Source organism: Cydia strobilella, chromosome 17 (genome assembly GCF_947568885.1).
Source record: "Cydia strobilella chromosome 17, ilCydStro3.1, whole genome shotgun sequence".
Lineage (NCBI taxonomy): Eukaryota > Metazoa > Arthropoda > Insecta > Lepidoptera > Tortricidae > Cydia > Cydia strobilella.
Genome location: NC_086057.1, coordinates 7,127,949 through 7,153,965, shown reverse-complemented (window position 1 = coordinate 7,153,965; position 26,017 = coordinate 7,127,949). Strand labels below are relative to the sequence as shown.

At 37.9% G+C, this 26,017-nt stretch overlaps 1 protein-coding gene across 2 annotated transcripts in view; it reads left to right on the top strand.

Moving 5' to 3' along the window:
• Positions 1–26,017, top strand: part of LOC134749004 (furin-like protease 2) — a 332,697-nt gene that overhangs the window by 240,245 nt on the left and 66,435 nt on the right. The window lies entirely within an intron of this gene.

The window sequence follows — 26,017 nt, the reverse complement described above, 5'->3', positions numbered from 1 at the left end:
AAAGTAATTAAAATTAAATATGTTTATATCAGTGACAACCCTACAAAGTTATTTACATTTTTAATTGACACATGTCATGTCATTAATTTCGGATCTACTTGCTAGGGTTGAAACACAGATTTTTGCACAAATGTTTAACAAACTGTATCTCACAAACGGTTAGAAGTATTAACGTGATTAATAAGTGAAAAATAAAGTACGTAGCCTAAACAATTCTCCGTTTGCGTAAAGGTAGTTCGTTCTGTTTCACCCTGTATTTCTTATACTACAAGAAGAGTTTACCTACTTGTATAGTTACAGCGAGCTGCAAAATACTATTAAAGTAACCATGGAATCATGCAGCTGGGTGTATATTGAAACAGGTTTAGTACGTAATCATGTTTAGATAAAGAATATTGTCAAAAGATTATAACGAAACAACTTTTAATAATACAGGGTTCAGCCATACCATAATATAAGTTGCGAAAAGTCCCCAAAAAATCTTTTTATATTTTTATATTTATCAATTTGTAGCCACATTTTGAAATCCGAATATTCAACGCGTGCTTGGTCACCCTAAAGTACACGCTCGGAGGCGGGGCATAGTGTTATCAAGTAGCGCGAGACACCCTTTATCTCGCTGTCGCTTTTACCACTAAGAAATAAAAAAGAGGGTAGTTTGTCTTGCACGCGGCTCGAGTTGCGCTAGCGCGCGGGTGGTAGGTCTTATTTATTTGGTATTAAGAGACACGGAGATCTCAAGGTTAGGTAATACCGTACCATCTCATAGTATTCGCAGCTCAAATAGGTAATCATAATCAGCTTGCGCCATTTTTATTAATTACGAAAGCATGCGCACGTAATTATGTCATCAAGGCCCCTGACTATCGGGGATGTCGGGATGGTGGGGGGCGACAATCGCCCGGCAGGCGTTTGCGATGCCCTGATTGGCTATAAAATTTTATAATCCCTTCCTAGTGCATTGTGCTTGCCTTGTTGTCTTGCACGAATCGAAACAAACGAGTGCAATGACCATAGTTGTTGTTATTGATGGATAAAAATGTATTTTTTTTCCTAAAGTAGGTACCACTTTTAGTTTCAAAAATGTGTTATACTGCTGATCTATAATAATTATAATGAATTAATGACATATTCAAAATATAATATAGTTAACAGGTCAAAAATGATCCTGTATTATGTTTAAGTAAGTCATATTTTAATGTGAAACGTTTTTATTTAAAAATGGCTGTGTAAGTTGAATTGTAGTAGGTAGGTAAATATAGGTACTAACTTAGTATATATTTTTAACCCTAATAAAATATGTAATTTGAGAATATTATGTGTGCAATGTCTGCATTCTATATTAAATTTAAGATAGATTGTATACGCAATTACAATACAGAAAAAATACGAAAACAAACAAAGGGAATCAGAACATTACGAAACATCTAAAGCATTTTAAGAGCGAACGTAAGTGAATTATTTCGAGTGATATGCCTTCGAATATTTCGCTTTGTTCCAAATTAGATAAATTATTTCCACACAAAGATTCTTACAAAAGAGGCCAGAAAATGGGAAGTAATAAACATTGTGCCTGTCAAATTCACTCCGAATGGTAAATCGACGCGTGTGAGACGTCGCGGCCCAGCAGTGTACAGACGAGCGGTTGAAAAACATGGCGGAGCAAATAATACGAACCAACTACATATAATGGGACCAAAATACGTGAACGGGACGTCGATTTTATGACTAAATCTATCTATAGTATCATCAGTAACATTTTTATTTCTATAATTGGCTCTATTTTGTCATATCGGCTATAAGCTGGTTTTAATAAAACCACTTAAAGTAATGAAAAACGCCTTACTAGTTCACTGTTACCTGATGAGAGTATTTTAACGCGTTCATATTGAAGACCATTTAGACAACTAGTTTTTTCAAATTCATAGTGTGTTTTACGGCTAATATTGGATACAGGTTATCAGCTATCTACATTATTAATTCAATAGAACGTAATGTTCAACCTTTGAATAAAAATTCTTGATCATAAAAATACGAATAGCATGTCAAAGGTAGCTCGCTATGTATTTATTCCAATTCCAATCGCTTGCAGAGCCAACACAGGTTTACCAGCTATGTGTGATCTTCACGAACGTATAGGTTATTGCAAATCGCGAGATCACTTTTGATTGATCTAAGGGGAATCCTCTTTAAGCAAAGTGAATGGTATCTGACCACGCCATCACCATGCCTACAATATGAATAATTAATACTAGTATAATAGACTCAATTGTAAATAAAATAGAATATTTAAACTATTTCATGTCCGAACCGGTGAATTAGTTAAACAGTGATCAAATTAGTCTCTAGAAAAGCATGACACATATGAAAATGAATATTAATTTCACCTACATTTAAACTGTAATTTGTCACATACAATTAAGAGATAACAACTCTACGCTTTCCAGTATATGCACTGATAATGACATTTATATTTTACGAATGTAATTATTAGAACAATTTTTCTTTATTGAACTCAGATACGTTGACAAATTATTTTGGATTACCCCAAAGCTTATTAAAATTTAATAGCCCATGGTCTTTATTGTAATTGTGGCTTTTATCGTAGGTCATGTTCGACGTTGTGTGAAAAATGGTTGCCGTCGCAACAGAGCCGCAGGGTGATTGATTGTATTAAAACTCCACCAATATTTACATCGGTATATTTTAATCATGAAGTTTAAATAAATGTTTATTTGTTTCAGGTAACAAAATTAGAGCTGAAACTTTAGCGAGTAAGTACCTTACAACTGGCAGGTTAAATATCATAAACTTGTACGTGGTCAATAGGGATGGTGGGTGAATGGGGATATCCCTAATATAAACCGGGAAACACATATATGTATACCTGATAATTTCTTTAAAACTACTTAACAATACTATCATTCGATTGAAAATAACAGTAGATTTCGCACAATACAATTTGTGTGGGTATAATATTTAAAAAAAAGACAGGTAAATGTATTTCTCGGTTTTTAGTGTTCTGTACCCAAAGGGTAAAAACGGGACCCTATTACTAAGGCTCCACTGTCCGTCTGTTTGTCACCAGGCTGTATCTCATGAACCGTGAAAGCTAGACAGTTGAAATTTTCACAGATGATGTATTTCTGTTGCCGGTATAACAACAAATACTAAACGAAACCCTCGGTGGGCGAGTCCTACTCGCACTTGTCCGGATTTATCCTGGTTCACCTCGGTTGACGGTATGTAATAATTTCAACCAAAAATTATTGCAAAAAGTGATGGCAAGGCAGCAAACGATTGCTCTTTTTCTATAAATGATATGCTCGCGCCGACTACCGGACTACTTTACATCTGCATGTATTTCTCAGATGAGTGTAAGGTGTTTAATGCCATTACTTCAGGCAAACAATCTCGTAGGTATATTTTTTTAGAGCGTTAACGGATAATTGATCGTGGAATTCATAATGAGGACTAGGGCAACGAGTCACCGTATCCCGCGACGGCGTAAGGAACTCCGTCAATTGTTCTGGGTTATACAAGGTACTGTAGAGTGTCCAGCTAAATTATAGGGTCTCTTAATAAAAATAATAATAGTACTGTCACGAGAGGCTCTTTTGACAGCTCGCTCCGATGACAGCCGCGTTGTTAACTAAGCCAATAGTCCCAGTTGAAAACCTCCTTAGTCGGAAGGAACTATGACTAGATAAATATCTATAGGTATAAATATGTAGGTACCTAGGCTAGTACAAAGTCAGGTCTAAAGGTTAAAATCTCACAGGTTATGAAATCGTTCCGTCTTAGGCTAAGACGCGCTTGCCGCTCGTCTGTACTGGCCCGGCCCGCGTCTCGGATCGCCGTCTACGTCCCACGGAAATGGCTTTGTTTCCTCCAGCGAGCGCGCTACAGACGCGCGCCATCCGCCGGAAAATAAAATAAATGAATTTAGGGGGGCAAGGCAAAAACGCCAGGACAACAATATCAGTGACGTGACGAGGCCAACATAAGTCCTCTTTTGTGTAAAATAAGTAAAGTGGACACAAGTACTGTCCAGGAATTTGATTTCTGTACCACATTTTGTCTTGTCACAATGACAATCTATATGAATGCCGCTAGGGTTTTCATATTATTCTTACTGTTTCTAGGTACAATGCAACACAGAAGTCCAATACCTTAACCGTACGGCCTTTCAAACGAGTGGAATAGGGCTAATTATTATATTACCGGTCTTATGAAAAGTCTAACTGGCAAAATGCTTGTTTTGAATGATCACGGTTAGTTAGTGTAACAACAACACAAAACAATACAAAAACGAAAACAATACAAAACGTAATCATGGTCCATATCCCGGTCGATATAAGTCTGGCAAAATGCTTGTTCACAGTCCAAATCCTAATTCGTTATGCCCTCTCAAGCTATATGGAATGTCCTCCCTAATGTAACGGAAATGTAAAAAACTGGGTCAAATTAAATTTTAAGAAGTTTTAACTAATTTTTTTGGAACGAAATTTTCTGTTGCTAGGGCGAGAAGAATAATAACAATGTAATTTTGCAGTAAAAAAACTAGGGAAGTACCTTTTTTATTAACAAGAGATACTCGAGGTGCCTTTAAGTATTTTGTACAGTTCCTGACATTGCAAGTCTTTGGACTTTGCTACTATATTATAACTTTTTTATTCGATAGTTGAAAAAGGGACGGATATAGCGATAGTTTTATTTAAGCTTTACTTTCGAATAATAAATCTATTCAACGTTGAATTCATTGTTGATTTTCCGCGTGACTTGCCGCATCAAAACAACCCGAAATAAATTCCTCAGCTTAAACATATCAATGTAACGATATTGAATATTCATCGTGTGTAAGTGCTGCAGGCCCGAGTGTGTGCACCGCAAATAGTAAACACGAATAAAAACCGTCGTGTTCCCAACGTACGAAAACAATACAAAACGCCGGGGATTAGGGATGAGCGGATTTTTCCGGAACCGTTCCAAAAAATTCTTTTTATATTTACAAAAAATGAAAATTTCAAATCATTTATTCATAAGTACAAAAGTCAGAAATACATAAATGAAAATGTGTAAAATAATACAATCAATAATAAGTACCTAAAAACTTAGCAAAAATGAACAATTAATTCTAAAACAATATTTTAACTACACACTACTAAATTATCAATTATATTATAAATCAGAACAAAAAAATTACCAAAGCACACCGGTCAAAACATTATAAAAAATTAATCTAAAATAACCCGCCCTGGATCGTACCCAGCTCAAAGGTCCCCATTATTCCCGCTGCGTTTTCCCGCTGAACTGCAATGGAGACTTGCTGATCTAGATACAACCCAGAGCGAGGATCGCAGCCCCTCTCTCGCAAACGACGCCCTAATTCCTTGAAAAAGCAGCGAGCCTCTGAACCCCAAGGCCCCGCGCTGTCTCAATAGCCACCGGCACAAAGTCATAAGCGGATTCCAACGCGGAGTACTTTGCGTGCTTGGACTTTGCCGCGGAATACGCTGCTGAGCCAGCACAACTTGGGTCTGCCTCAAATGGGATGCAGCGTAAGTGCTGACACAAGTTGCATCCCACAAAAGGCAGCGCCCCTTCTGCCATGGAATCAAAGTCAGTCCATCAGGCCTTTTACAGTCTGTGCGACTCAACCCCGTGTTTCCAAAGCGCACGGCACATTAGCCAATAGCAAGGCCCGCCGCACGATCTTGTAAATCGAGTGATGCCTCGGGAACCGCCCAGCACACCTCTGGCAACTAAAGCCGTGGCGCCCATTTTCCTCAACAATTATCCCGCAACGGCAACGATGAGCCTCACATACCCTTGCCCCCGACCTAAGAGCCGCTGAAATTCTTAACGAATCATTATCCAAGAGCGTCCCAATCTGAGGCGAAGGCAAGGCATGTAACCATGCCCCAGACTCAGCCCGTTCAAGGGCTTTAAGGCGTGCGAAGCCAACCCCCAGATGCACTACTCAATAGCGAATCGTTAACATGCTTGCTCAATATGTCATCCCATTGTTTTTGGATAGCTGGGTTGTCAGGCCGCTTGTCGCCGGGGATAGTGTCCGACCACTTCGCAAGCGCATCAGAAACGTACGGGACCGGAAAATTGCCACCATATTCGGGGAACATGCGGGCAGCAATATTCGCAGGCCCGTGAGCTTACGCAAGAAATGCGACTAGTAGGACCCCTCAACCGCGCGTATCCCTGAACCACCATACCTTATGGGAAGAGCTGCCTGAAACCACTGTGTATTGCTCAGCTCCACATTCAACACCATCTCCAAAGTCACCCTGAGCTCACGATCGATATCCTTTGCCTCGTTAACAAATTTCCACGTTGGCGATGTTCTAATTCCAGGATTACACTTGTAAGTTTTACTTACGTAAGTAGGGACAAAGCTATTTGCTAGAATGAGATAACGATATTCATATCTCATTCTGTAGTATAGCTGTGTCCCTACTTACGTAATTAAAACTTGCAAGTGTAATCCTGGCCTAAGGATGAACGTCATCCGAGGCGTGGCAAAGCAGTTCCGCAACAGAGTCAAGGCGACATGGGATGACAAATTGAACAAATGGTCGCGAATAGCAACAAGAGCATCCTTTTTGACCTGTACAGCAGCGCTGACTCCGTCATAAAAAATGGGTGCCCCCAACAAAGATAACCCAGATTTATCGATCATTTTAACCCCAGGCAATAAAGACTCCAAATTGTATAAATGCGATCCCGATAACGGCCCGCACGTAAAGCTCGCACTTTGTTGGGTTCACCTCTAAACCTACATCTTTCAAGGCTGGTATCAACCGTTGCAGGTCCTCCATGACTTCGCCTGGCTTTCTCCCAATAGTACCGTCGTCAAGATACCACGTTAAGCGGAGAATTGAGGTTGACAATGGTCTTCTGTACAGCCAGGCAGAAAATTGCAACCGATATCTCAGCCTATCTATAATAACCAAGCAACTCGCAAGCACATATAAAGTATTTTTTCTCAGTTTTGTTCATTATTCTCAAAACCTACTCGTATATTATTAGTGCGATGAACAAAATATAGAATCTCGGTAATAGCATGTGTTCATCACAAATATATTCCGGTCTTGATTTTTTTTTCTGTAGGTAAATTAATAATAAATCCGTCGACCTAGGTCTGCTGTCTGTGAGCATGTCATGGATAAAGCCAATCACTCAATCAAGTTTGATAAGCCTCTGGTTCTTGCCAAGGAGAAGCGTTACATACCCAGAATGCTGCGCGAGGCCATTGAGATTAAGAAATATCCAAACTTTAATAGGGAAAATGGCTTTTCTCTACCACCAGCTTGGGATCCTGTAGTCCACCTGATAAAGGAGCAAGCGAGACATAGACTGTGAGACCGTAGTGTTGGATGATGCTGGACATTCTGATGTTTTGAAAAGATGTGTCCCGCCGAGTTTGTTGCCGGTCCCATATTGGGATACCCTCCTACAATTTAGGAGGGAATTAAATCTTCTCGGGTCCGTGGTGTAGGGTTGGAGCCGGCATAGTTTATTTTTATCGCGTATATATATATATCTTTACTTGAAAAATAATTATAGTGTATAACTAGCCTTATGAACCGATTTTGCATGTACAACCAGCCTTAAAGTTTGTAGTCTATGATTGTTCATTATTTTAGTATGTGGGTATTTTTGCATTTTGTAATTTTTCCTCAGTCACCCGTTGACCACGAACGCTGTAAAGAGTTCGAAACGTCGGGATGTATTATAAATTCAATATACGCGATATAATCCGTTTTCATAGTTTTATTTCATGAGTAACTATCGCGGTAACCGAAGACAATATTAATAATAAATAAATAATCATAATTCGTTACACACCTGTGTATACAACATACCGCTATTATCATTAGGCGTTGTTTCTCCAGCTCGATCAAACCACTGACATATAGACAAGCTGTCGAGAACAAATTGTGTCCGCGAGGTGTCCGCCATTTTTTGCGTTTGACGACTCTCACTAAGCTAAAGAATAAGCGCAGCTAGTCAGTAGCATGAAGTGCATGCACTTCGTTGAGATGCGGAAACATTTTCTTCGAGAGGCCGCCTCTAGTGTATACATATTACGTCAATGGATCAAACACTTATACCTACTTACTCCAAGTTACTGAAATAAACAACTTTTCATTCTAGAATCCGTTTTCCAAGCCGGAAAACCGGAAGCAACCCATCTCTATCGCAATGAACGGTTCTCAGTGCTGTGATTACGAAACCGATACGCTTCGCAATTTGGACGCACTCGTGCCTTACTCTCGTACGGAATGAGGTATGTATTGGACTCAACGACCGCGATCACGTTGAGCTTGCAATCGCCGCTGAAACTGTTTGCCGATTTCGTTTTTTACAAGCTTGCGTATGGGTAAGGCGAAAATATGTAATATCCTAGTTAGAGATGCCCCGAATAGTGGTTTTGGCCGAATACCGAATATTCGGCCCCTCTCTCGGCCGAATCGCCGAATATTCGGCATGACATGCGAACATTTTGAGTCACAATTATTATGAAAATTGTTCGCTAACAAAGTACAACGTTTGCTAACATATATTTTTTGTTGAACAGAATTTACGAATGTAGTTAGAGCAAATTAAATCAGACCCATGATAAAAATAAAATATTTTGTAATCAACAAAGGTTCAAAAAAGGGTCTTCGTATTTAACAACTTTCCAAGAATACATTTTAAATATTAAATGTACCTAGTTTTTGGTTATTTTTATTGTTTAAGTTTTTTTAGGTAGGTGCAACAGATATTTGGTATTCGGCCGAATACCGAATATTCGGCAAAGTCGCCGAACAGGCCGAATACCGAAAAGTTGCCGAATATTCAGAAACAAATTTTTAACTATCGTGACAGCTAAATTACTGAACACCGATCGCCTGTTAAATAATTTAATAGGCGATCGGTGTTCGGTAATTTAGTTGTGTCAATAATTGTATGTTATGAAATTGTCTTGTTATTAAATTATATGCATCACCAATCGAATATCGAATACTTACGTACATAAATATTACACAAGATCTAGCTACAGATTGCCGCGAATCCAACAGATATCGGACGTTACGGCCTTCCCTTTAAAAAACTTAACTTAATACTTACTAACACTTATACAGTTAAGACACAAATATGTCTTCATATTTGATCGATTGGTTCATTGGATATTCTTAGGTAAACCTACTTTAAAGCCCAATTTAGACGGTTCAAGAATTTGCATGCGATTTTCGTTACATTGCGGTACCTATTTGGTCGATGAATTTAAAAATTGACTTTCAATTTTTAAGGAATTTAAGGTACCTACATGTTTGCATTCCATTTTGATTTGCGATATCACTAAATAATTGGCTTAGCAGAGCAGTAATGCTCTCATGTTGCGAAAATTAAAAAAAGAAAGCTTTCTTTTCATCATGTCACAATCGGTTCCCTATTGTGTTGCAGAAAGTTTTTTGACATATTTTTGTATTGCATAATTTTACTTGGCAAAAATATCGTTTGGCAGAATTACCTTTCGCATACTGCTTTTTCGCATAATATTACTTTGAGAATGTCTTTTTGCATAATATTAATTTGCAGAAAACCCACTTACAAAATTCTGCCAAATGAATATTATGCGAAATGACTATTATGGCAAGTATATATTTATGCGAAAGTATCATTCGACTAAAAGTTTTCTGCGTAACGTGTTATGCGAAATGTATTTCTGACAAATAATATTCTGCCAGATGAGGGGAACCCGTCACAATCACATTATGAGTTAAGGGGCCCACTGACTCTCAGTCCGCCGGACGTTGTTCGGAACTGTAAAATTTTTGTTCTAACTGACAGGCCGATATCGTCCGGCGAACTGATAGTCAGTGGGCCCCTTTAAGCAGAACATCTTATTACTCCGGCGATAAAATACTTTATTATGAAAAACAAAAGATGAAATTGAGCGGGTTATGAAGAGAAAAGTTTTGAAAGATGACCCATTTCCACTCAAAAGTAGACAAAGCTCGGCAGAATATTTTAATTAAATCTTTAATAGGCTATCACAAAAGGAGGAGTGTGCAAACAAAAGAAATTTTAGGCTTTTCAGCGTTTATTATTCATAGTGTACTTATTATACCTAGTGATTTTTTGATTTAATTTTGGGTTTTCTTTTTATAAACAGCGAAAGTCTGATTTATGCTTTTAGCGAACTTGCTTTGTTTAGTGTGGACAAAGAGACTACTGAACCAATTAGTAAGTCCTTCTAGTTAGTTCCCATTAGTATTCCTTTCTACATGTGAAAATAGGGGATGTTTTTTCAAGGTCTGCCCATTGCGAACAGAATATTATTATGAAGGTTATAAGTGTTTACTGGGGCTATCCCCATTATCATAAAAAAGGCTGTCTGTGTTTACTTTCAGTCGGTTGATTAGATTTCAGACTGTTCTATGTAATAGACTTTTTACACTGAAAAAAATTATTTGCCGAACTCAAAGAGTAATTCAAAAAATACTGAACTTATGTAATAAAGACATACATTTTGATCGATATCCTAAAACCGATTGTATTGTTACAAACCGACCTGTTGGCTGGTGTAAAGGGGCCCACTGACTATTAGTCCGTCGGACGATCTCGGCCTGTCAGTTGTTCGGAACTGTCAAATTTTTGTTTTAGCTGACAGGCCGATATCGTCCGGCAGACTGATAGTCAGTGGGTCCCTAACACAATCGAGTAGTTGCAAGTTACAATTTTTGTGTAAGTAGGTAGTAAGTAGTTAGTGTAGTAGGTAGTTTCTTTTAATATTTTTTTTTGTAGTTAGTTCGCAGTAGTCTTGTTTAACAAGGCAAAATACATCATGTATTAGGGTAATATAAGATAATATGGTTAATTATAGTGAGGTTGAAAATTTGGCTTTGTGGAACTGGTTATTTTATTATGCTCAGTACCTAAACAGACGAAAAAAAAAGAACGTCTAAAACTGATCGAGTAGGGAACCATCGCGCAACTGTCTTACGAACCGTTATAGTTCATGGACGACCTATATAATAAAGTACTAAAATGAAGAAAGTGAGTATGAAAAGCAAAACCGAATGATCGTTAGCGATGTCGATCATTATCAAGAAATAGGTAATGTTTGAAAACCATTCTACTTGGCTATTCTTGCGCGGAACTTCATTGCTTTTACACCGTATCGGCCCTAAGATAATAGGTTGTCGGGGGTCTACTAAGGCGGTTTAATATAATACCTGGTACACAAACACAGATAAGTAAATAATAAAGAGTGTCGATTTCCACCAAAAAATTTTTGTTCGTCATTGTTGTAGGTGACTATAATTAGCATGGTCTCTGATATTTTGAAAAGCGTTATTAAGTATCATTTAGGTCCGGAGCGCTGCCTAGTGCGCTCGCTGACAGAGTTAAAATAAATGACATTGTGATATTAAGCGTAAATCAAAGCGCCTTAGGGATGTTCGTAAGGCGCTTTGATTATGACATTAATGGAAATGAGAAGTCGCTAATGTGACGCCATTTTACCGTAATCTTCGAGATACTCTTAGTCCGCGGGCCAGCTTGACAAGCTTCGTGAACGTCAGCTGCCGCTCCTTTGGTCGGCTGAGGAACGGCATCCACCTAAACACGTAAAAAAAATATAGTCATCGCATTAAAATATCGTCAGCCATCGGGAAGCGATGGCTAATCTTCAATAATTCTTTATCACACTTACGATGACGCCAAATCCCGAAACCGGATCAGTGTAATAAGTATAATAACCATCTTAAAAACGCAATTTCAAGTCTTTATTATTTACCGTTCTACGAGTACATGCGAAGCTTGCGTGTTTACGTTTTAACTACGTAGGTACCATTCGATAGCAGCTGTATGTTCACACGATCCGCGGCACATATCGCTTTGAATAAATAATATTCGATACTTTCGCATGGTTACACGCATGAATAATGTGATAAGGGCCTCGCTGAGTGAATTATGGCCGATGTAAATAATATAGTTTCACGTTTAATAATGACTGGTGAAACTATTATAATCAGGAATCAACGATAGAGTTAATGGAATTGGTACAGTAGCCGTCGGACATATAGGGACGGCTAAGGTGCTCAATAATGTCTGAACATGCTCTTATATATGTAAGCAGGACCACAGCTAGTGCAACCTTGCTGAAACGTCGGAAAAAAAGTAAAATAATGAAATTTAATCGCGGTCGACCTATTAATGACATTAATTTTATGTGTACAAAACGCGAGAGTTTAAAGTGTTATACTCCATTTCATTTGGAAATCAGCTTATTTTATAACAAGTCCTGCGTAAGTTGTGTTTTATGCAATTGATACTATCCATTTACCTACACAACCATATAGGACGTGTAACTTCAGTGACAGGCTGTCTTACGCAGCTTCTTACGTAAGCGAATAACTCCCGAACGCGAAGCGAAGCTGCGCGGCGCGGCGGGCGTATGGCGTTCGCGTTCGCAACGAGATCGCCCACGTAGGACACTTCTATAGTTATCAAAACTATCAAAGGATTGATTCACCTCGCGCCACATCGCTTCGCTTCGCGTTCGTGTGTTGTTCGCCTACGTAGTACGCTGCGGCCTGCGTTAGATATGTAAAAGACTATCCTAAGTTCTTGTTCTAACCGAGCAACAAGCAAAATAAAGCGACGCGAATCGTAAAACAGAGACAGTGACAATATTGTCACCCGAGGCGGAAGCCATTTTAATTACGTCATTACGCTAAAGTAGATGGTCTCCCGGCAGTTTTGGGGTCCTAATAATGCCTAACAACATGCAAAAAGTTGAACTATGTTCCCATAAGGGGACTATAACGCGGTTAAAATGGTAATTAATGTTGAAGGATAATTGACGGTTATTATCTGTGCCGTCTTTATACATTAGCGGAATCATGAACACTGATGGAGCCAAAACTTCACATTGGGCCCATTTGTCGCTCAGTCCGTACACGGTGTTATATGAAATCTCAGCCGGGCGCTCGCATCTGGCATAGTCGCTGCTTATTACAAACACAAAGAATCCCGGCACTGTATTCGTGTCGGCGCGTCTATTGCCGCGTGACACATTCCTGCATTAGGTATGTAACTGTGAAGGCGCATTTTTCATAGCGAGAATTCTGGAGAGCGTACCTGTCGCAGGGGCTGAGAGGAATATTACATTATGCCGGTGAAAGGCGCCTTCGCAGACATATCTAAATAATAGACTCAATTTTAGGTTGGTAGAGACGGTGCTGTCTAAAAAGATGGGTATTGGAGTGGAAACCTGTTAAGTATATGAGTTTGTTTATGTGTAGATACACAAGGTAACTCAAATCGAACTTAAACTATCGTGAGACATAAGTATTTCAAAATATTTAGATCAGAAATAATAGTGAGTGAAACCGTACTGATCTAAATATTTTCACAAGGTAACTATTTATGAAACCTTCTAGGGATCAGGTCTTTGCAAATAAAATGTATATGACTTGTCAAATATACTTAAAAGTTGTAATGGCCAAATGTGTGTTAAATTATGCATTATCTCCGTATAAAACTAACAGCAATCTTCTTCTTATTGTTAAAGGGTACATCGACACGAAATAAGAAGAATGAAAACTCAACCGTATTAGGTAATACGTGTTACTTACTTCAAACCACACTACAAATCTAGTGAGCGCTTATTAAAACATATTTATACCGGATCTATCGTGAATTTAGTTATTTTGTTAATTGTTATCTTTATTTCCTACGTTTCGACGCAGGTAACTGAACACTGGTCGCGGATAACTGATGTCCCTGTAAAGCTAAGATGCGCTGTTATAGAGCGTGGTCGATGGTACGTGATGCCAGTCCGTTTGCGTGATCTTTATATTATGTACATGAACATGTCTGTGTTGCCTTCAGAAGGCGCTCGCAAACGACGCTGTCACGGCGGCGTCTAACCTCTCTATCCGCGCTAATGTTATGTTATGAAGGATTATTTGTTGCTTTATCGCAGTTTAAGTTACCCTTATCCTGCATTTCAGTGAAGGCTCTGCATATATTTATACATGCATATTATGCTTAATCCAATTTAATATATTTTAAACTGTTTTTTGTTTGACAATGTGTATTAAATGCCGCTTTTATACCGAATTTTATTCAGCGTCTGGTAGTACTATGCCTTATGGGCAACGGTCGAAGAGATAGTTCAGATCCGGAAACCGCTACCAAATTTTAGTATGCTGTTGGGCATGGTACTGGGTCTCCAAAACTGCCGGGAGACAGCGGCGCCGGCCATCTACTTCAGCGGAATGACGTCATCAAAATGACTCCCGCCTCGTTGCGAATATTCCTCTGCACCCAAACTATGCATTGCACATACACGTGTGGGGTATTTAACGAAGCCAATAAAATATTATATATTTCACTAATACACTATGTACCAAAATATACAATAGTTTAAGAGAAATTTAAAAATAAATCAAAATGATGAAAAAAAAAACGATTATTTGGGTTTTTCAACCAAACCAAAAGTCGGACGTTAAAGCAATGTACTACAAAATTAAAGCTGATGTCTCAAGCCATACACTGATATCAAAATAATCAAAATCAGACCAAAAATGTGAAAATTGTGCATCAAAATGTAGGTATTTGCTAGAACAAATGCATTAAAGTTAAAAAAATCGAAATTGGTCATTTTCAGGATAATCCGCATAAGCTTCTAGTATGTTTTTAGCAATATAAAAAGGATCATAAAACTGCTGGGAGACAATCTCTATAGTGCCTGAGTGACAAATAATGGCGTCATACATGTGACAGCTGCCGAAATTTGCAAAATCTAAATTATAACTATACCATGAGTCATATATCCACGTGTGCTACATCAGACGAAAGGTTATTAAATATATTATGATTCGTTAATACATTATTTATAAAAACAATGTATATTTTAAGAGTTACAAACAAAGAAAAAACACTTTTTATGAAAAAAGTTCATGTATATATATTTTATAACTCAAATAAAAACGTTATAACAATGTTGCGTATAATATAAAAGAAACCAGTTATTCAGCTATACGTCACAGCTTAAATGCAGCAGTGCACTATGGCCATATTATGCGGCCATACTGAACGACCTTTTTACGGATCCAACCCGAAAATCGCGAAAAAGTTATTGGATATTTCATGTTTCTTATACACATCGGCTGATTAGAACCCGAGGATTTTTCGGATAGCAATTTTTGTTACCAATGAAAAAACACGTACATGTGCGCCTATTTCCTTTAAAAACAAGCCTGAAAACATGAAGAAACATGTGCCCAGTTGTATTTTTATCCGGCCGGTACAGTCGCCATCAGATATATATTGAAGCGTTCGAGGTGCTCAAAAATATCTGGTGACGCGCTCTAGCGCCTTGAAAACAGAGAGGAGTGTTCAGATATTTGTGAGCACCACCGCTCCGATGTATCTAATGGCGACTGTATTAAACCGCGTAAATCAGCATGCACAAATAAAATGAATGAAACGAGTGAATGTCGCTGAATTAGGACAACGTACGAAACGCGCTCGTAGTTCACAGTGTTCACACATGTATTTATTATGTCTTCTTCTGTCTCCGTAAATATGATTTTCATTGTGTGTAATAAAGTCGTAATAAAGGTCCCTCTCGGCCCGGGACGGAAACTTCGACCTTTCCTGGCCTGTGTTCCGACTGGTTGCGCGACTAGAGTTTTTTAACAGACTAGTGTAATGGTGTCTCGAGATTCATGCTGGTATCCATCAACCATGTTTGTATAATTGGAGAGCTCTCCCATATACTGTTATGTCCTCTCGAGCCTTCTCAAGATTTGCGATAAGCTTTTTCAAACCTAATTTAAACTGTCGTGAGTTATGTTACTCACACTATATATACATAAATATAATAAAACTTCTCTCTTTTCCACGAAAGCTAAGCTTCGTACGTAGCAAGGGCGATTTGTATGTCGTGAGTCGTGAACGTAGCGAGCGCTACGTTCCTGGTAGTTCAATACTGATCGAAAATCAGCCCTGCTTTGGGGTTTTGCTCCCTGCACTCACTGACATTGGGCGATGTTTCGAACGCACTACTATCGTTCAAGGTGTACGATTTTTAATAGAAGAATAAAGAATAATTTACTTCTATTCCTTTCAGTACGGCTACCACCAGTTTGACACGGACATGTTCGCTAGCGTGTGCGTAACTGACTTTCTATGCATCTCACTCGCACTCGCTTATTAGTGGGAGCGAGATGTATAGAAAGTAAGTTACGCAGACGTTAGCGAATATGTCAGTTTGACACTGTTAAGGCAGTCGTGGTAAGGCTGAAGGTCATTAAAGTTTACTGTACGTGAAATTTTACGTTTTCTCCTATCAGGTTCAACAGAGCATGTGGATGTGAATAAAAATAATATAAAATTTCCAAAATGTTTACCTATTCCGAGGGCGCGAATTTTTACGCGCGGCCATCTTATGCTGGTTAGGCCGAACCTTCGATTTACCCGTCCTCAGGCAATCTCTCCTGTAGGCCCGCGGGAGTTTCCGCACAGTAATGTTCGCATACTGCTTATGATATATGGCTGTCTCAGCGAAAGGATAAAAATGTCGAAAAACTCTTTTGTCAAAGCTAAGTAACGCTCCCGAGTTTAAATAAAAGGAAGATGTTTTTTGTGTATTCTCGTGCATGGCCTTTATTTAACCATTCTTTGTATTGAGTTGGAAATGTTGACATGTGGATGGTAAGTTTATTTTTAACAAGGAGACTTTGTCATATTGAAAAATTTCATTAGCTATTCATAACCCTCCATAATTTTTTTGTTACTATGGTGACACAACCTTTTATAGCTTAAACAACTTGTAACATTTTATATGAATTGAGGTTTAAAATATAACATGAAGTGTGACATTTTTAGATAAAATGAGTTCTTAATTATAAGGTATTCTACAGTAGACACAGCTTATACTTTACCTCATTAATTATTTCAAAATCTTGTCTCCAGGTAATTCCACCTTCCGTAGTCACTAAAATTTCTCGTGTTATAATGAAATTAAATGGATTTTAGGTTTGACCGGGACCACTTAATCGGCGTATCTATTACCCGCGCACGAATCCCCAATACATTCATGCAATTATCCGTCAAAACAATCGGTCTCTGAGCAATCGACTTGGAAATCGTTACGTTACGGCGAATAAGAACTTATTTAATTGAATTACCCCCGTCCTTGGGTTCGACCAATATATTTAGGGTGAAAAGCATTCATTTTATCACCCTCGCAATGTTGTCGGATGACGAAAGAGAAAAAGCGGAAAGTATTTTATTCTATAGAATTCCACCATCGAGTTCGGAATGTCACCTTATTGATTGAAATTGTATTCTTCTTAATCACAATTTAAAGTGTTATTTGGAAGAAAATGTGTCGTAAATATAATATTTCTCCCCTAGGGCCTAGGATAAAAAGATCCCAGATCCAGGTAATAAGTTATAATTCAAATATGTCAAATTTAAAACAAATACCTAGAGTCGGTCATTCTTATCTAGCTATTTAAGTTTTATCTTTCTTAAAAAGCAAAGCCCCTATTGTGCGGGCTGAAAAACAGCGCTGTGCAGTCGCCAGACTCGCGGCACAAGCTGAGTCCCGAGCCTATTGTCGCACTAGCATTTATAATATTGTTAATTATAATTCTAAATGTCATATATGTATATATAGTTAGTTCCTACTTGTATAATAATACTGCTATTGCTGTAATTTAAGCTTGTACCTACTACTGTTTTTTACTGTTTTTTTTTGTATACTTACTGCGACAATAAATGACTTTAATTTTATTTTTTATCTTTATTAACAGCAGCAGCAAATTTGAAGACATAACATTCATAAATTCATATTTATAATAAGTATAACTTAGTAGAAGAAATTACTTGACATCCGTAAACGCACAATAACCGGGGTATTTGGCAATTTTGGTTCTACGATTCAACCTGATATTGACCTAAATTTTAATGTTCTAACATGCTCGTACTTGTGAAACAAACGAATTAATATTAATTGGGCTATTCTCGAGTACCTACGTAAAATATTATTCTTAATAATTATTATTTTCGTTTTCTTCTAGGTCATACATAACATGTATTAATAGATGTAAATTACTGGCCAGGCGAGGGTGTAATATTCCTGAATTTTCATTACCTTCTACACGTTGGCTAACAAATTATAAGTGAGGTTTCGAGATCTGTGGCAACTAATTTACTTATGAATTCCCAGGTAATTTTTAGGGTTCCGTACCCAAAGGGTAAAAACGGGACTCCGCTGTCCGTCTGTCTGTCTGTCACCAGGCTGTACCTCATGAACCGCGATAGCTAGACAGTTGAAACAGATGATGTATTTCTGTTGCCGCTATAACAACAAATACTAAAAAGTACGGAACCCTCGGTGCGCGAGCCCGACTCGCACTTGGCCGGTTTTTAACGAATAAGAGATGAGGTAATAGCTAGCACTATACATTATTGTACTTTATTCCCTAAGGCTTATATACAGATACAGATACAGATCTTTTATTGGTAAAAATAAAATACATTTTACAAGTCATTCAAATTCTTAAGAATAAAATAAAAATAAAATTAATATTCACAATAATAAGCCGAAGTACGCGTGGAGATATTTATGATGCTGTCGAGCGATGTTTTTAGGGTTCTGACACTTCTGACTACTGCTAGCATGAGTTGCGTTTATGTGCGCGAGTTCATACTTGAAGTCGCGCAGCGCGCTAGATGTCTAGAGTTGCGCGCGCGCTAGCGCAACTCATGCTAGCAGGTCTGAAGACTCGGAAGTCAAACAAGGGATACATGTTTCGCACTGTCCTTCTGTCTCCCTCCGGGACTTAGTCCCATACCTACCCTATTACTAAATAGCTTCTATGAAGTATGACTATAAATATGTATTACCTACCACCATTAATCATTACCACCATATAATTATTATGTCGACATAGTATAGCTGACGATTTTTCGTCCTATAACATAAAATCATTAATTTTTTGTTGCTGGATATGTTTCCAGATATAGGAGTACCTATGCTTGATTGGTGTTTATGAGAAATGTTGGCTTCCGCCGCCGTGGCCTGTTATTACACCTTAATAGCCCTAAACGTAAACACGGGCATTGGCACGAATTTAATTGAGCCAAATTGGCTTGAAATGGTGTCAGGTAAAAACTATTTTTGGTAAAACTCCTGTGAAATATTATGTAATAACCCATTTATTTTTGATTGGAATAAACTAAATGTCAATTTATAACTATTAATTAGTAATTACATAGAACTTCCACCCACCCACATTTCCAGTCACACGCACGATATATATACAGTTTGGTAGGCTTATTCCTCGAACATTAATTATTAGACTAATATTTAATGTCATTAGTGTGTTGTGTGTTGTTATGGAAACCTATACGTTTTGACTGTTCGTCAGCTAATAAATAAATAAATTATAACAGTAAGCTCAAGAAGGCTTGTGTTGCGGGTACTCAGACAACGATATTATATAATATACAAATATGTATATAAATACATAAAAAACACCTAAGACTCAGGAACAAATATCTGTGCTCATCACACAAATAAATGCCCTTACCGGGATTCGAACCCAGGACCATCGGCTTCACAGGCAGGGTCACTGCCCACTATAGGCCAGACCAGTCTGACACTCAATTGAAATAATTCATTCCAGGGGCCCATTTCTCGAACGGTATTAGAATAATATTACTAGTGTGTTGCCATGGCAACCCATAGTATTTGACAGTTCGTAGGCTAATATTAATAGTCTAATACCGTTCGAGAAATGGGTCCCTGGGTCCACGTGTTTTGTTTCATTCATCTGTTTCCACGTGTTCACCTTAAAGGCCCATTTACATTAACAACTTTCTTGCACATTCCATACAATAAAATTAAGGAAATAAAAATTGCTCAATCTAAACCTAACGTGATATTCTTGCATTTTGAAAGCCATTGTCCAGCAATAATCCATTGCAATAAGATGAAAAAATGTATACATATTTATGAACTTGACTTTACAAGTACTAAATGGACCCAATATTGTCATTTTGATGAATGACATCCACTGCTAATTCATAATTCTTTATCTTATTCTTTAACTGCATATTTCTATTCCACAAACTAACAAATGTCCACATATCAAAGTCAGCAAACAAGAGTTCCAACACGACACATTTCAATTGCAGCGAGATGAAAGCACGCATGCCGCCGATTTGGCACGGGCTCAATGGGGGCTTTCAAAATTCCGCTCAGTGCCTTTTTTATTTCGTTTGGATGCACCAAGCACTAGTTACGAGCCCCTAAAGTCGTTACCAATGTATGCGCCGCCATATTTTGTTACAATTTTGTTTCGGAGGTTTATTGAACTGTTTGGCTTTACATTGCTCGTTTCACGGTGGGAATGTGTAGCGTACAGTGAGGTTGCAGGGTTGCATTTTTGAGCTCGGAATTTCATATAATTAAATATTTTATTAGGTAAAATTACGTACAATATGAAACAGAAATACTAGTGACATAAACATATAATAATAAAAAAAGCTTTTTATTGTAAGGGATGTAGTATGGTAAAAGCCTCCTCACACTTTCTCTATTTGTCTCCATCTTGGGCTGTCTTTAACCATTCTGTGCCTGCTACCGAGATGATGTCTTCCGTCCATTTTCTATTTTGTTACAATTTTGTTTCGGAGGTTTATTGAACTGTTTGGCTTTACATTGCTCGTTTTACGGTGGGAATTACGGGCATGTCTGCCGCATGCACCCTGAAAGGTGGGCCAAAATGGTTACCGAGTGGGACCCACGGAACACCATAGATGGTGCTGGCCGGGGTGCAGGCAGGCCGAAAAGGAGATGGCGGGACGACTTAGACGCATTTTATCCGGATTGGCGGGACACTACAAACGACAGGGTCGAGTGGAGTAAACGAGGGGAGGCCTTTTCCCAGCAGTGGGACACTAAATTAGGCTAGTAAAAAAAAAAAAAAAGCTTTTTATTGTAAGGGATGTGGTATGGTAAAAGCCTCCTCACACTTTCTCTATCTCCATCTTGGGCTGTCTTTAACCATTCTTAGCCTGCTACCGAGATGATGTCTTCCGTCCATTTTCTTTTTGGTTTGCCCTTATGTCTTCTCCCTGCTGGCCCTGTCCATTTTGTAGATTCTAGTGTCCATCTTCTGTCTTTGTACCTAGTATCATACCTGTCCTGGTGTCTGGTTCTGTCTTTAGCTATATGCCCTGCCCATTGCCATTTGAGGCGTAGGCTTTGATGGAAGAGCATCTGTAAGCTTTATTTTCTTCCTTATGTTTTCACTGTGACATAAACATACTGAGGGTCGGTTGCACCAAACCGTCTGTCAGCGTTTTACCGTTCGCTAAATTTTATTGTATGGAAAGTTTCATAGTTCTCTGCTGCTTGACGTTAATCAGTCTGTTAATTGTGGTTGGTGCAACTGGCCCTAAGACTTAAATAATAGATAAATAAGTACATATAAAAACTACGCTGCGTATGTATAAAAAAATGATTTATTAATGTATCAAAAATGCAGCTTATTACATAGTATTATATTGTTAGACAGCCCAGCCTAGGAATAAATTAGGTAAACCTGTCTTATAGGGATCAGGGAATAAATCACCGTATGATAAAATAAGTACCTAAATAAATAAAATAAACAAATATTTTGGGGGCAATCTTACTCAGATCGACGCAGCACCAAACTACATACTTAGATACATACATAACATATATAACTCAGGAATAAATATTACGCACAAATAAATGTTTTTACCAGAATTTGAACCCGGTACCCCCTGCTTCTTAGGCTAGGTCACTACCAACTAGGCTAGGAGGAGTAGGAGGTCGCTAAATAAGTAAGGGACTTTGAACGGCAATATTTGAATGTCACAAAAATATAAGTAGACTGTCTTCGTACTTATCGTATTTCCTCTTCAACTGTCCACAGCTCCGATCAATGAGCACATAACATGGCAGGCACGCCGCACAGATTATCTTAATGACACCGGCGCGGCGTACAATTATGTATTCGTGAGGCACAATCGGCCCAAATGAGAGCCCAATCAGGCCCCATCCGTGCCCGTGTAAACGGGATGACAGACGTGCCGTCAAATCGAATCGATAATGCTCAAATTATTCCTGATGACTTGATGAGTATCGTAAATCAGGGCATAGCGTAGGGATAATTAATTATGTTAATCGAAGCTTTTAATTGTATGGTTGCAAATAGATTAGGATGAGGAGATCCGAAATTATCCGAACTAAATAGAAATAAATTTATTGCCTTTTTTGTCTCATTATTTGTTTGTTGTTTTTGTTGTTTTGTTTTTTCTTTCATTGTTTGTTTGTTGTTACTTTAATGTTAGTCTTAAGTTAGTTATAAGCTAGGTCCCTACCGAAAATCAGCGCTGCGGCCAGCCGAGGCATTACGCTGCGGCTAGCCGTGGCATTACGCTGAGTTTCTTTTTTAGTCCGCTCCTTTTATACACTCTTATGTAATCTACCATCATGTGACGTAAATAAATGTATATTATTTTATTCTGATTAAATTTTAATAAATACTGATGTCGTTTTTTTATCTGGACCCTTTCATTGTTTCATTGTTTTCACGCAGTTGCACGGACTAGACCGACAAAAAAATCTAAATATTCTGTTAACGTTTATTAATTTATGCGAAAAATAATTACGGAATTATAATGTAAAAAATACCCAGAATCCCGATTCAGATGTAACAACTAGTTACGGTTTTGATCTTATTTTAATACACAGTTAAGTAATAGTATTATCATACAGAACGGCCACGCACCGCCCCGCCCCGATTCGAATTACCTCGCCCCGCGACACCAGATTGAAGAGCTTTTGCCGAACGCTCAGTTCGGTTTACAATGACGGAACGTTCAAAATGCCGGTGTATTATGCTATGTAGGGTTAATTATCAGTTTCTAGAAATAAATAATGAAATTTTCTAATATCCAAAAGACGAAAGCAGATGAGTAAATAAGGTAACAGTTTTACATATAATAATTGTAATAGCCAGTTTTATAGCTATTCCGTAATAAATACTATACTTGATCATACATCACCTCATCAGCAGCACCTATGTTGGTTGGATGTCATGTGGACGGAGTTTGTTTTAATAACATAAGCAGACGACATGGTGCTGTTAGGACCCACGATTGGGGGTTTGCGTAAATTAATAGCTATTTGTGAGACCTACGCTGAAAAGCGTGGGTTAAAAAATACAACTTCATAAAGAGTGAGCTCTTGGATTAATGGACATATAAGTTGTCTGATAATAAACGCATTTTATTTTATTTTTATTTAATACGACCTCAAATAGCGTGAGATGCAAGGTCAAAATTTCAGGGTCGTATCAAAACCGGAATAAAACCGTTACAAGTTGTTATATCTGAATCGGACCCCAGGTCCGCGTTTGCATGGGCGTTTTTCTCCGGGACTATATAGTTGTATATGCACGCACTCGCACTCATATGGTGGTGCCAACCACCGAGATACACAGATAACAACAAAATTTTAACATTAGAAATATTTAGCTGTTTATCAATAAAATATTAAGATTTAACAAACCTCACTTTGGGTTTTTATCTTTATGTGTTTTTTAGAATAAAGTTTCGTATATCATTAGCGATACTATGGTAAAAACTGATTTGAATTTACCTTAATTTTAATTTCAAGTCCTAGCAAAATTTCTAATTTGTAAACGAAATCTTTGATTTGTAAACATTCTTGAATAGCATCGCATCCAAAATTTAACAAATTCTGCCGGAAAACCTAAAAATATATACTACACAGTCCTTTTGTTTTTCAAAAATCTTTAGTTGTGTATTCTGTAGTAGCTATTTTATTTACTTATAAACAAACCCTGTCATTTTCCAATTTTGCCGTACTGCTGACAAATTATTAAAACTCCTGTCATGTCGGGGAAATTCCTGCTAGCTGCTAATTCAAATTCGAACAACACCCATTTACAATAATACCGGCAATGGCGGCAATTAAATAACATACCGCCATAAGTGAGTGGCGGGCGCCTAGTTTAACTACTGAGTTCCACAGAACACAAAGTCAAACAAATTTTTAGTAAGCCCGTTTAAATGCTATTACTTTTGCGTTCCACTTTGAAGCAATAAAACTCGGGGTCGGGCACGTCGGGCCCGCATGCGGGACTTTAAACCCACGTAACTTTGCGGCCGGTAAGAGCCGACAACCATTAAAACTTATTTCGACACCGTCCACTGTGCAGTGACTGTGCGGGTGCCGGCGAAGCGCGAGTAATCGCATTGCGACTTGCGACAGAAAGCCAACGCCAGTCGCAGCAGAAAGTTTACACGCGTCTTGTGAGATCGTTTTATAGGTGTCACAACATGTTATTGTAGAGTAAATTTGCAAACGCTGGCGGGGATGGAAGGAAATACTCGTAAACACATGTTAGATATCGTTTTGCGAGTAACAACCCCTCTTCATGTGGGTAAATACCTATATTTTTGTTTAATTTTCAGACACAAACAAGAACGACATGAATAATATATTAAAATATATTAATATAATATATATAATAATATATTAAATCTACAAACGTTACGTTTGTTTGTAAAAATCATTTCATTTTATTTAAACCTACACTGTCAGTAGTAATGTTCTCATTTGTATTAATAGTGACTGACCAGCAATTAGATAAATCAAGTAAATTAAATATACCTCGGTAAATAAACATTTCCAAATTAATGAATGCGCTAGTTGAGCTCAGTTCCGAAAACTAAAAAAGGTTCGAGTACACAATTTGTAGGTAGGTATCTCTTTTAAAATATTGCTCTAAAATTAAAACCGTATTCTAACAGATTGAAGCTGCCAAAAGAAAAATATTAAAGTCAGTCATAACAGTAAACCTCAATAAAGCAGTCGACAAATAACAGCGGCATTCAAACGTAAACGACTGACGTATATGACGTACATCCCAGACGCACATTTCCTCGCATCCGCAAATATTCCGTCACGTCTTTATAATAAAAACATCATCCCTACGCAAGTCCCGTCGCTGAGAAAAATCGCCTAACATTAGGCGCGATAAGTTGCCAAATGCGTACTATTCGCTCACAATATACATAAAATGAGCACAATAAATATAACGCCGCCGCAGAATGGTGGAGCAGGTGTGTCGAACTGTGGTCCGCGGGCGCCGCGAACGTGAAAAACTCATTCGTAAACAACAAAAGGAGAACCGAAGTTATAACTCACGCCGGGGGCGGCCAGGTGCTGAGTTAAGATAAAGTACTGACGTCTATCCAGTGATTTAGATATGACCTTCTAGCAATCTGCATTATTAGCACCTGTGGGCGTGCGGGCGCTTCCGTTTGGAAACTGTTGTTTTTGTTTTTAAAAGAAAAGCTGTAACCATTTATAGATAAAGTAGCGAGATCAAAGAAAGTTAAGTAGAATTTTCATCACACTTAAAGTAAGTTATTCTACGCAGACCATAGGGAGTAATAGTAATGCTTTTTTAAAATACTAACCACATTGTACTCATTAGGTACTATTATCAATGATCATTGGGAGAATATGCCTTGTAGCATAGCTAATTATTTACACTACTCACCAATATGCACCACAGTTACTTAATCATACTACGACTCATTTACAAAAATGGAAATTGTATTAATTAATAAATAGGCGATTCTTTTGAAATATTAGGTATTTTTTGTACATCGATAATCTCTTTACTTGATCTGGGTTCTTGCAGAATTATAAGTGCTTCGCCGTAAACATTGGAGCGTGTTACTGAGCCCGATTAAGCCTGCCTTATGTCCGGTAATATTCTTTCTTTTTTAGGTACTATAAAAATATATTTCGGTAATAGAATAAATAAATAACACCTTTGAACCTACTGGTAGTAAACGGATTAATTAACACAGCTAAATATAAAAGTAGAAATTCCTCAATATAGCC